This window comes from Pristiophorus japonicus, chromosome 1 (assembly GCF_044704955.1).
Source record: "Pristiophorus japonicus isolate sPriJap1 chromosome 1, sPriJap1.hap1, whole genome shotgun sequence".
Taxonomy (NCBI): Eukaryota; Metazoa; Chordata; class Chondrichthyes; family Pristiophoridae; genus Pristiophorus; species Pristiophorus japonicus.
This window is the reverse complement of record NC_091977.1, coordinates 219,315,998-219,329,217: the sequence shown is the minus strand read 5'-3', so window position 1 is coordinate 219,329,217 and position 13,220 is coordinate 219,315,998.

Sequence of the window (13,220 nt, the reverse complement as noted above, 5' to 3'; positions counted from 1 at the left end):
ATCAGTCGGAGGCGCCAAGTCCTTCAATGGAAACCTCCACCTCAGGCCGTCATGTGGGGGAGAAGGAGGAAGAGGAGGAGGAGGAACTTGAGGGAGAGGAGAGGATAGAGCAGCCTACTCTGGGGGGTGTGGGGGGGCCGATGCACTCGACACCTCTTTTTCCACTGGTCAACACCTCGTCCGAGGAAGAAACATTCCCAGGCTTTGAGCCATCCGAGGCCCCGAGTACTAGTGGCGTGCAACAACGCACTTCCAGGGTTGAATCCCGTATGCCGTCTCTCCGGAGGGTGAGTCAGCAAAGCCGGTCTGCTGACAGACAGGCGGATGCACAATTGGACATGGTGGAACTGTCCAGGGAGAGTGCCCAACTCACCCAACAGCTCCTCGAGGTATTGGGTAGGATTCCCGCAAGACCCTCTCTGTGACTATCACGGAGGTCGGGTCGCTGATTGTCCGTGCGAGCCGCGAAACCTGCGAGGCTGTCAATGCCCACACGCTATTGACGGCCTCCATCTGTGAGACTGCAATCCCCAGTGTCACACCCAGACCCCCATCACCTGCGAGTGGTGAGGCCGACCAAGAGGCTCGCCACTCAGAAGCCGGGCCTTCCATACCCAGAGCTTCTCCAGTCGATCCCCAGATGACGTCTCCATTGTCTCCCCCCCCCACCCCCCAATACAGTGGGACTCTGGCCACCGTGCTGCATGAACTCTTGGTGCCACCTTGGGTAGGGTCATAACGTGAGGGAGGGGGATTAGGGTGAGGGCGGGAGGGAAGAGCCGGTGGCAAAAAACGTTCGGTGCAGGAGTTGTTTTGTTGTTTTGTTTTGTTGTTTTGATTTTATGAAAGTTTGAAAAGTTTAAAAATTCTGTTCAAGTTCAATATTTAATAAATTTTATTTAAGTTTGTTTATTAAATTCTTTTGTTCACCTTAACCATTCTTGTGTAGTGTCTCATTTGCAGAATAAGAAGGGGGATAGTCAACATGGTGGGATAGAGTGGCCCAGCAATGATCAAATGTACCGTTCACTCTTCAGGCAAAGCGTTGAATTATGAGCTGCTGACGCAAGGCTTTTGCAGCAGCGAAAGCTTCACGATTCCTCCCCTGTGGTGGTGGTGGTGGTGGCATGAGTTCCTTGCCAGGCTCCTCATTCTCGTCTTCCTCCTCGTCCTTTTCCTCCTCCCCCTCCCCTCTCTCAAGGTGCTCTTGCAATCCCCAGTGGCAAATCTTGTCCCCTCTTGATGGCCAAGTTGTGTAGCATGCAGCACACCACAATGAACTCAGAGACCTGCTGAGCGGAGTATTGCAGCAGCCTCCAGAGTGGTCCAGGCATCAGAAGCGCTGCTTGAGCACTCCAATTGTCTGTTCGACGATGTTGCGTGTGGCTATATGGCTCTCATTATAGCAATGCTCGGCTTCTGTCTGAGGGTTCCAGAGTTGGGTCATGAGCCAGGTGGCGAGGCCGTAACCTTTGTCCCCCAGTATCAAGCTCTGACCTTGTGGTCGATGCTGGAACATGCGTAAGATACTGCTATCACGCAAGATGAAAGCATCATGGATGCTCCCTGAATATTGGGCATTGACTGCCATGTCGCACTGAGTCTGGTCGCAGACAATCTGTACGTTCATGGAGTGGAATCCCTTTTGGTTTTGGTAAACCTCTGGATTGAGTAAAAGTACTCGCAGGGCGATGTGTGTACAGTCAATGGCACTCTGAATCTTGGGGAAGCCAGCAATTCATCCAAAACCTACAGCCCTCTCATTCTGGGTCTCCCTGGTCATTGGGAAGTTTATGAAGTCCATCCTGCGTGCGTACAGTGCAGTAGTCACCTGGCGAATGCAGCAATGTGTAGCGTGCTGCGAGTTGGAGCATATGTCCCCTGCTGATGCCTGAAAGGAGCTGGAGGCATAGAAGGCAAGTGCCGCAGTCCCTTTCACCTCGACGGGCAGTGCAGTCCTGTTGCTGCTGATAGGCTGTAGGTCTGCCTTTATAAGTTGGCATATCTCTGTGACCATCTTTTTTTGGAAGCGCAGCCTTCTAATGCACTGTGCCTCAGAGAGCTGTTGGTATGAGTGCTGTTCCCTATAAACTCAGGGGTAAGGCTTCCTCCCCATAAATCTGAGGCTTCTTCGATAACGTTCAAAATGATCATCAATAAGCCTTCTTGCAGCTCAACGCTGTATAAATAGAGCAGCCAGGAATAATGGCTGACATAGTATGAGCCCCATCTTTTAAAATGTCTTTAAATATCCTTCAAAACGAACTATAAACTCACATAAAACTTCACTGCGTCAAATGCAGCCTTTTTCTCCAAATCCTTTTATGCACTGAACTTCTGCTCCATTTTTAAAATGGCGGCGCTAGCGCCGGGTGCTCCTGGGGTTTGACAGATTTTTTTCTGGTGGTTCCCAGGCCGACGGTAAATCAGACAATATCGCCGAAAGTTCCCTTATTGGTTAAAAATCTATCTATCTGTGACTTGAATACATTCAATGAGCTAGCCTCAACTGCTTCCTTGGGCAGAGAATTCCACAGATTCACAACACTCTGGGAGAAGAAATTCCTTCTCAATTCGGTTTTAAATTGGTTTCAACCTGCAGGATTCTGCAGCCGATGAGGTGACCACAAATTTCCTTTGTGGAGCCGGGATGAGCAAGAGTGCTCCGGGCCCCACAAGGAAAGCCACGACCTTTCACTCCCCCCACCCTCCCCCCTCACACAATACCCTCCCGAAACTCTCCTCCTGCCCCAATTCCTGATTTCAACACACATGAGGCTGCGTAGGGCTGACAGCATCTTATAATACTGGCGCTCTAATGCAAGGTATAAGGTTACACTAAGCTGAATGGAGAAGTTGTGTAAAATCAGATCTTTGTAGAGAGCTGACTCTACAATATTGTAAAGGAACTCGGATTCAAGGGGAGATATCCATATTGTCATGTAATCAACTGTCATTGTAACCCATGTATAAGCTGACCTAAGTTGTACACCTTGAAAACACTGACCACAAGGGGCGAACTTGTGGGAGACACACCGAACCTGGACTTTCCGGTATAAAAGGGGAAGCTCCACCCACCGTCTGCCTCTTGAGGTCTTGGTAATAAAGGTAGCTGGTCACAGAGTGATCTTCTCTCAAGTATGGGCCTCGTGTGCATTTATACTGTATAGTAATGACATATTGCATACGATAGGACTTGCATATGATAGGACTTGCAAACAATAGGACTTGCATACGATAGGACTTCCATACAATAGGACTTGCATACGATAGGACTTGCATACAATAGGACTTGCATACGATAGGACTTGCATACAATAGGACTTGCATACGATAGGACTTGCAAACAATAGGACTTGCATACGATAGGACTTCCATACAATAGGACTTGCATACGATAGGACTTGCATACGATAGGACTTGCATACGATAGGACTTGCATACGATAGGACTTGCATACGATTGGGCTTGCATACGATAGGATTATTCTAAACTGCTAACCGTCTTTTTAAACCCCTCTCCTCAGTCTCCGCCCTCATCTCCGACAATAAGTGTGAGGAGCTCATGGACTTCTTTGTCTCTAAGATTGAGACCATCCGTTCGGCCACCTCTGCCTCTTCCCTTCCTTCTCCTAGCCCACCAGGCCAAACTTGTTCTAAGGAAGCCCCCTGCCCTAGCCCTGACCTCACATCTTTTTCCAGCTTCTCTCCAATCTGCCCTCATGACCTTTCTGAGCTCATCCTGTCCATGAGACCCACTTCCTGCTCCTTTGATCCTATTCCCACCGAATTGCTGACCACCCAACTTCCTTTTCTGGCTCCCATGTTAGCTGACATTGTTAACGGTTCTCTCTCCTCAGGTACTGTCCCCCTCTCCCTTAAATCTTTCACCATCACTCCTCTCAAAAAACCAACCCTCGATCCCTATGTCCTTGTAAACTACCACCTCATTTCCAACCTCCCTTTCCTCTCCAAAGTCCTTGAAAATGTTGTCGCCTCCCAAATCCATGCTCATCTTTCCCGCAATTCCATGTTTGAATCCCTCCAATCAGTTTCCGTGCCTGCCATAGTACCGAAATGGCTCTCATCAAAGTCATAAATGACATCCTTTGTGACTGTGACAAAGGAAAGTTATCACTCCTCATCCTTCTTCACTTGTCTGCAGCCTTTGACACGGGTGACCACTCTCTTCACCAATGCCTGTCCACTGTCGTACAGCTGGGACTGCACTCGCCTGGCTCCAATCTCATCTATCTAATCATAGCCAGAGAATCAAGTGCAACGGCTTCACTTCCAGCCCCCACATTGTTACCTCATTATCACTTCTCGTGATCCCTCCTCGGTCTCTACGTTGTCAGACTGCCTGTCCGACATCCAGTCCTGGATGAGCTGAAATTTTCTCCAATTGAATATTGTGAGGAATGAAGCTATTATTTTCAGTCCCCCCCACAAACTCCCTTCCCTAGACATTGACTCCATCCCTCTCCCCAACTTCTGTCTGAGGCTGAACCAGACTGTTCGCAACCTTAGTGTCATATTTGACCCTGAAATGAGCTTTCGACCATATATGCGCAGCATAACTAAGACCGCCTATTTCCACCTCCGTAACATCGTCCGTCTCTGCCCTTGCCTCAGCTCATCCACTGTTGAAGCCCTCATCCATGCCTTTGTTACCTCTAGACTTGACTGTTACAATGCACTCCTGGCTGGCCTCCCACATTCTACCCTACATAAACTAGAGATGAATCAAAACTCGGCTACCCATGTCCTAACTTGCACCAAGTCCTGCTCACCCATCACCCCTGTGCTCGCTGACCTACATTGCCTTTGTTATGTATGTAAACTTTACTCGTGTGTAAGACTTGCCACCAGGGGGCACACCTGTTGGAGACCCAAGGGTCACCTGCACACCCCGAGCAAGCAGATATAAAAGGCAGTCTACCATGCTGCTTCCTCACTCTGGGGTTACATTAAAGAGACCAAGGTCACAACAGTTTGAGCTTACAGTATACAGTCTTGTGGAGTTATTCTGAACATAACAATTGGTGACGAGTAACAGATCACGAACTTTCACGCGATTATAGCTGCCGTTGGTATTTTTGAGAGATTTGTTGAGGGTGATGATTGGGAAGCCTTCATTGAGTGTCTTGACCAGTACTTCGTGGCCAACGAGCTGGATATGGAAGATACTGCGGTCAAGCACAGGGTGATTCTCCTCGCCGTTTGTGGTTCCACGATATGTGGCCTCATCAAAAATCTGTTAGCATCGACGAAACCAACGGACAAGACATATGCAGAGTTGTGCACGCTAGTTCGGGAACACCCCAAGCCAAAGGAAAGCATCTTAATGGCCAGGTAGCGCTTTTACACGCACCATCGCTCGGAGGGCCAGAACGTGACGAGCTATGTCGCCAACCTAAGACGCCTTGCGGGACCGTGCGAATTTGCTGTATTTTGGGGGGAAATGTTGCGGGACATTTTCGTGCTTGGAATCGGCCACAAAGTCATTCTTCACAAACTGCTGTCTGCCGAATCTCCATATCTGAGCAAGGCCATCACGATAGCCCAGGCTTTCATGTCCACGAACGATAACACTAAACAGATATCTTTGCAGCATCGAAGCTCATCAGCAAGTACTGTGCATTAAAAAAACGCCTTCAGCAGGCAGAACTGTACATAACAGGGCCTACACATCCGCAGAAGCCAGACCTAGGATGACTCAGAGCTTGGCGTGGGGCGTGAATGCGAATCCATTAATACCATGCTAGTGCTGCGGGGGTAATCATCGAGCCCATCAATGTCGATTCAAGCACTACGTGTGCAAGGGCTGTGGAACAATGGGGCATCTACAGCGAATGTGCAAACACACTGTGACTCACCACATGGCAGAGTCGGCAGAAGATGACCGATCCGGCGTGGATCACGCTCAACGAGTAAGGTGGCAACTCAACCCGAGGCTGAAGAGGAAGTGTATGGGGTACACACCTTCACTACCAAAAGCCCTCCAATAATGTTGAAAGTCAAATTAAATGGCATTCCAGTTTCCATGGAATTGGATACGGGGACGAGTCAGTCAATTATGAGCCAGAAGGCTTTTGAGAAACTGTGGGGCAACAAGGCACAAAGACCAAAACTAAGCCCGATTCACACAAAGCTGCGCACTTACACCAAGGAGCTCATATCAGTCATTGGCAGTGCTGCAGTGAAAGTATCGTACGATGGAACTGTGTATGATTTATCCCTATGGATTGTACCAGGTGATGGCCCAATGCTGTTCGGCAGAAGCTGGTCCAGGAAAGATCCAATGGAACTGGGACGACATCAAAGCACTGTCTTCAGTGGACCCAGTGGACGCCTCGTGCGCCCAAGTGCTAAACAAATTCCCGTCGTTATTTATGCCAGGCATCGGCAACTTCACAGGCACCAAAGTCCAGATCCATCTAGTCCCTGATGCACGGCCCGTTCATCCCGAGCTGTTCCATACATGATGCGAGAGATCGAGCTGGACAGACTTCAACGAGAGCGAATCATATTGCCAGTCAAGTTCAACGAGTGGGCCAGTCCAATTGTTCCGGTGTTGAAAAGCGATGGGACAGTCAGAGTCTGCAGGGACTACAAGGTAACGATCAACCGAGTCTCGTTACAAGACCAGAACCCACTACCCAAAGCGGATGAACTGTTCGCAACGCTAGCAGAGGGGAAGTCATTCACCAAACTGGATGTAACCTCTGCTCACATGACACAGGAGCTGGCTGAACCTTTGAAACAATTGACGCGCATCAACACGCACAAAGGACTGTTCATATAACCACAGATGCCTTTTTGGGATTCTTCCAGAGGAACATGGAGAGTCTGCTGAAATTGGTTCCACGCACCATGGTGTTTCAAGACGACATCCTTGTTAGGTATTTAACCCTTGGAAACCTGTATCACACCACCACCAGAGGGCCTACCGGAAGGAGTCCCAAGGGATCCCAGCATCCCTTGGGAGCACTGTATATAAGCAGGCCCCCCACGCGGTACCTGCACTCTGGAGTCTTATTAAAGGAGCTAAGATCACACTTACTCATTGCTCACAGTACTCAGTTTCATCCTTTATTATGAGCATATCAATTGGCGACGAGATAACAAACAACCGCGTGAAAATGCAAAGAACAGTTGGCATCCTGGAGAAGTTCTCAGAAGGGGATGATTGGGAGGCCTTCGTGGAGAGACTCGATCAATACTTTGTGGCCAACAAACTGGAAGGGGACGAGAATGCTGCCAAACGAAGGGCGATCTTCCTTACTGTCTGTGGGACAACAACCTATGGCCTCATGAAGAATCTTATAACTCCGCTAAAACCAATAGCCAAATCCTATGAAGAATTGTGTACGCTGGTCCGGGAGCACCTAAATCCTAAGGAAAGTGTTTTGATCGCGAGGTATTGATTCTACACGTGTCAACAGTTGGAGGGCCAGGAAGTGGCGAGCTACGTTGCCGAACTAAGGTGCCTCGCAGAACATTGTGAATTTGATGCATTCCTAGAACAAATGCTGAGAGACATTTTTGTGCTTGGCATTGGCCATGAGGTAATACTTTGCAAACTATTGACTGTTGAAACACCAAATCTGAGCAAAGCCATAACAATCACCCAGGCATTTATGTCCACCAGCGACAACACCAAACAAATTTCACAGCACAAAGAGGTTTCGGCCAGTACTGTGCACAAAGTAACGTCGTTTTCAAGCAGCAATATACATGGCAGAACGTTCACGCCGGCTGCTGCACAACCTCAGATGATCCAGAGTCTGCCATCAATCATTAATGCGATGCAGTTAACACCTTGTTGGCGTTGTGGAGGTGATCATCGGGCCCATCAATGCAGCTTCAAGCACTATGCGTGCAACGGCTGCAGAACAATGGGATACCTCCAGCGAATGTGCAGGCGAGCTGCAAACACTGCAAACTGCAAACCACCTCGTTGCAGAGGAAGATCGATACACAGTGGATCAGGCTGAACTAGAGACTGGAACCGAGGAGGCAGAAGTGTACGGGGTACACACCTTCACCACGAAATGTCCACCAATAATGTTAAAAGTTGAACTGAATGGAATTCCAGTATCCATGGAACTGGACACGGGTGCGAGTCACTCCATAATGAGCAAAAAGACCCTCGACAGGCTGTGGTGCAACAAGGCACACATGCCCAAGCTAAGCCCCCTTCATACCAAACTAAGAACTTACACCAAAGAGCTGATCCCTGTAATTGGCAGTGCAGAAGTCAAAGTCTCCTATGATGGAGCAGTGCACGAACTCCCACTATGGACCGTGCCAGGGGATGGCCCCACACTGTTCGGCAGAAGCTGGCTGAGAAAAATCCGCTGGAACTGGGACGACATCCGAGCACTTTCGTCCATCAACGACGCCTCATGTGCCCAGATTCTGAGCAGATTTCCATCGTTGTTCAAGCCAGGCATTAGAAGTTTCTCGGGGGCAAAAGTGCAAATCCATTTGGTTCCCGGTACGCGACCCATCCACCACAAGGCACAGCGGTACCATATATGATGCGAGAGAAAGTCAAAATTGAGCTGGACAGGCTGCAGCGAGAAGTCATCATCACGCCGGTGGAGTTCAACGACTGGGCCAGTCCGATTGTTCCGGTACTTAAGGGTGGTGGCACAGTCAGAATTTGTGGGGACTATAAAGTAACGGTTAACCGTTTCGCTACAGGACCAGTACCCGCTACCCAAGGCAGACGACCTATTTACGACCCTGGCTGGAGGGAAGACGTTCACCAAGTTGGTCCTGACCTCGGCCTACATGACGCAGGAGCTGGAGGAGTCTTCGAAAGGCCTCACTTGCATCAACATGCACAAAGGTCTGTTCATCTATAACAGATGCCCGGTCGGGATTCGGTCGGCCGCGGCAATTTTCCAACGGAACATGGAGAGCCTGCTAAAGTCAGTTCTTCGCACTGTGGTTTTCCAGCACGACATATTGGTTACAGGTCGGGACACCATCTAATACTTGAAGAATCTGGAAGAGGTTCTAAGTCGGTTGGATCATGTGGGACTCAGGTTGAAATGCTCGAAGTGTGTTTTCCTGGTGCCCAGAGATCGAGTTCTTGGGAAGAAGAATCACAACAGACGGCATCAGATCCACCGACACCAAGACGGGAGGCCATCAAGAATGCGCTGAGACCACAGAACATGACGGAGCTGCGGTCGTTCCTGGGACTGCTCAACTATTTTGGTAATTTCCTACCTGGGTTAAGCGCCCTGCTAGAACCCCTACATGTGCTACTGCACAAAGGAGACGACTGGGTATGCGGGAATTCACAAGAAGTTGCTTTTGTGAAAGCCAGAAATCTGTTACGTTCAAACAAACTGCTTGTTCTGTATAACCCATGTAAACGATTAGTGCTTGTCATGTATCTCACACTACTGTATATAACTGTATCTTACCATGCTATACATGACTGTAACCACAAGCTTACCTTACTACCAGGGGTGCACTTGCAGGAGACACTGGATACCTGTCCCAGACAGGTATATAAGGACAGGTCTCAGGCAAGTGTGGCATTCGAGAGCTGTGTAATAAAGGTGCAGGTCCTGAGTGACCTTGACTTCAGTATGTGCCTCGTGTGAATCTATAATGCAGGGACAGGATTTTACAGTGGTGACGAGTTACGGGATTACAGAATCCACAGAATGGCAAACAACACCTCAGATGAAAAATACAATGCTGGAGATAATTGGGAGGACTTTATAGAAAGGCTCCAGCAAAGCTTTGTAACCAAAGACTAGTTAGGCGATGACAAGGCAGACAAGCGAAGAGCCCATCTCTTGACCAGCTGTGGCTCGAAAACATACGCTTTAATGAAGGACCTGCTGGCACCCAAGAAACCAGCAAGCAAGTCGTTTCAAGAATTGAGCACACTGGTAAGAGACTACCTGAAGCCAGTGAGCAGCCTACACATGGCCAGACACAGGTTCTACAACTACAGACGCTGTGTGGGCCAGAGCATACCCGACTTTGTGGCGGAACTTCGGAGGTTGGCTAGCTTATGTGAGTTCTCCGATGAACTAAGGAGAGAAGTACTGAGAGACTTTTCTATTGAAGGAATAGGCCATGCAAGCATATTCCGAAAGCTCATAGAAACCAAGAACTTGACCCTAGAGGCAGCAGCACTGGTTGCACAGACATTCTTGGCAGGAGAAGAAGAAACGAGGTTGATCTACACTGCGGGTACGACAACTAACGAAACATCGGAACAAGGGGTTCACAGCGTGAAACAAGCTGCTACCCCCACACACAGACAAAGGCAGGAGAGCAGGCCCTCAACAGCAGGCAGTGGCGCCAGATGCCATCAAGGGCCACATTAACGGCCGTTCACACCTCATCAACCCACAATGCGAGCAATCAACTACAAACTGAGAGAAGCTCAAGAGAGATCAGCCAGACACAGCTCATTCTTTGGAAACAATGGAAGCGGTCTGTGCTGGAGATGTGGGGGACGGCACTCATCAAGGGGGTATCGATTTCTGCATGCTGTTTGCAGAAACTGCGACTATACAGGACATCTGGCCCGCATGTGCAGAAAAATGGCAGCTCAGCTGGTATACGAATCGGATGGGTTGGAAAGCGGACCAGAAGACGGTGGGGACAGTACCTGGGACACCGATGTACAGTGGGTCAACACGATCAATGGCCACTGCTCCTACAACAAGACGCCTCCAATAATGATGAGGGTCCTACTCAACGGGATACCCGTCAATATGGAGCTGGATACGGGAGCGAGTCAATCTCTCATGGGCGCTCAACAATTTGAACAGCTGTGGCCGCACAAAAGAGACAGACCAAAACTCACAAGGGTCGACACCAAACTAAGGACCTATAACCAAAGAAATCGTACCGGTCCTCGGCAGCGCCATGCTCTCTGTCACACACAAAGGGACAGTGAACCGACTTCCCCTGTGGATTGTCCCCGGAGATCTCCCAGCACTGCTGGGGAGAAGCTGGCTGGCAAAACTAAACTGGAAATGGGATGATGTTCACGCCATGTCATTAGAGGAACGGACCTCCTGCTCAACAGTTCTAAGTCGATTTGAACATCTCTTTCAGCCAGGTGTGGGCACCTTCAAAGAGGCTAAAGTCAAAATCTACATCACACAGGATGCTAGACTGGTCCATCACAAGGCTAGAGCTGTGCCCTATATGATGAGGGAAAAGATTGAACATGAACTGGACAGACTTCTGCGGGAAGGCGTTATCTCACCCGTGGAATTTAGCGACTGGGCAAGTCCCATTGACCCAGTCATGAAGCCTGATGGATCCGTACGAATCTGTGGGGACTACAAATCTACCATAAACAGAGTCTCCCTACAGGACCAATACCCACTGCCCAGAGCGGAGGACTTATTTGCCACATTGGCTGGAGGAAAACTTTTCTCAAAACTAGACCTCACATCTGCGTATCTGATGCAAGAATTGACCGATGAGTCCAAGCTACTCACCACCATCAACACACATCGAGGCCTTTTCATGTACAACTGATGCCCATTCGGCATCAGGTTGGCAGCTGCTATATTCCAGCACAACATGGCGAGTCTGCTCAAGTCCATCCCGGGGACGGTTGTATTTCAAGACGACATACTTATCACGGGCAGGTACACCGACTCCCATCTCCGCAATTTGGAGGAAGTACTAAAGCGGTTGGATCGGGTAGGCCTAAGAGTTAAGAAATCCAAGTGCCTGTTTCTCGCGCCCGAGGTTGAATTTTTGGGCAGAAGGATTGCCGCTGATGGAATCCGCCCAACAGAGTCCAAAACAGAAGCAATTCACCTGGCACCCAGGCCCCGGAATGTCTCAGAACTGCGCGCCTTTCTTGGGCTACTCAATTACTTTGGGAACTTTATGCAGAACTTAAGCACGCTGCTGGAGCCTTTCCACGTGCTACTCAGAAAGGGGTGCGATTGGTTTTGGGGGGACGCCCAAGAACGCGCCTTCAATAAGGCACTCAACCTTCTGTGTTCCAACAGTGTTTTGGCTTTCTTTGATCCAGGTATAAAATTAGTTCTTACATGTGATGCGTCAGCGTACGGGGTCGGGTGCGTTTTACAACATGTCAATGTTGCGGGTAAATTACAACCCATAGCTTATGCCTCCGGGTCACTTTCGCGGGCAGAGCGCGGGTACGGAATGGTGGAGAAGGAGATGCTCACGTGCGTGTATGGTGTCAAAAAGATGCACCAATACCTTTTCGGGGCCAAGTTCGCATTAGAAACCCACCACAAGCCCCTCACGTCCCTACTATCCGAAAGCAAGGCAATAAACGCCAACGCCTCGGTGCGCATTCAATGGTGGGCACTCATGCTGGCCTCTTACGATTACACCATAAGGCACAGACCAGGCACAGACAACTGTGCTGACGCGCTTAGCAGGCTACCCCTGGCTACCACTAAAGGGTCTGACGAACAGGACTGTGAGATAGTCATGGCAATCAATGCCTTTGAGTCCAAAGGTTCGCCCATGACGGCTCGCCAAATCAGAGCCTGGACAACCAGCGACCCCACATTATCCCGAGTAAAAAGATGTGTCCTAACTGGTGACTGGGCAGAGGCTCGCGATGCCTGCCCCGAGGAGATCAAACCCTTCCATAGGCACATGCATGAGCTGTCACTTCAAGCAGACTGCCTGATGTGGGGCAGCCGAGTAGTTATGCGTCTGCGAGGCAGAGAGGTATTTGTCCGGGAGCTCCACCGCGAGCACCCGGGGATCGTTCTCATGAAGGCCATAGCCAGATCCCACGTTTGGTGGCCTGGCATTGACGCAGACTTGGAGCTCTGCATCCGATGGTGCACCATTTGTGCCCAACTCAGCAATGCCCCCAGGGAGGCTCCACTGAGCCACTGGCCCTGGCCCACCAAACCGTGGTCGTGGGTGCACGTAGACTATGCGGGCCTATTCATGGGCAAAACGTTCCTCGTAGTTGTAGATGCATTTTCTAAGTGGATCGAATGCACCATTTTAAACTCGAGCACCACCTCCACCACTGTGGAGAGCCTTGGAACCATGTTCGCAACACACGGCATTCCTGACATATTGGTCAGTGATAATGGTCCGTGCTTCACCAGCGCAGAATTCCAAGATTTTATAAGTGACCACGGCATAAATCATGTTAAGACGACACTGTTCAAGCCGGCCTCCAACGGCCAGGCGGAGCGAGCAGTGCAGATC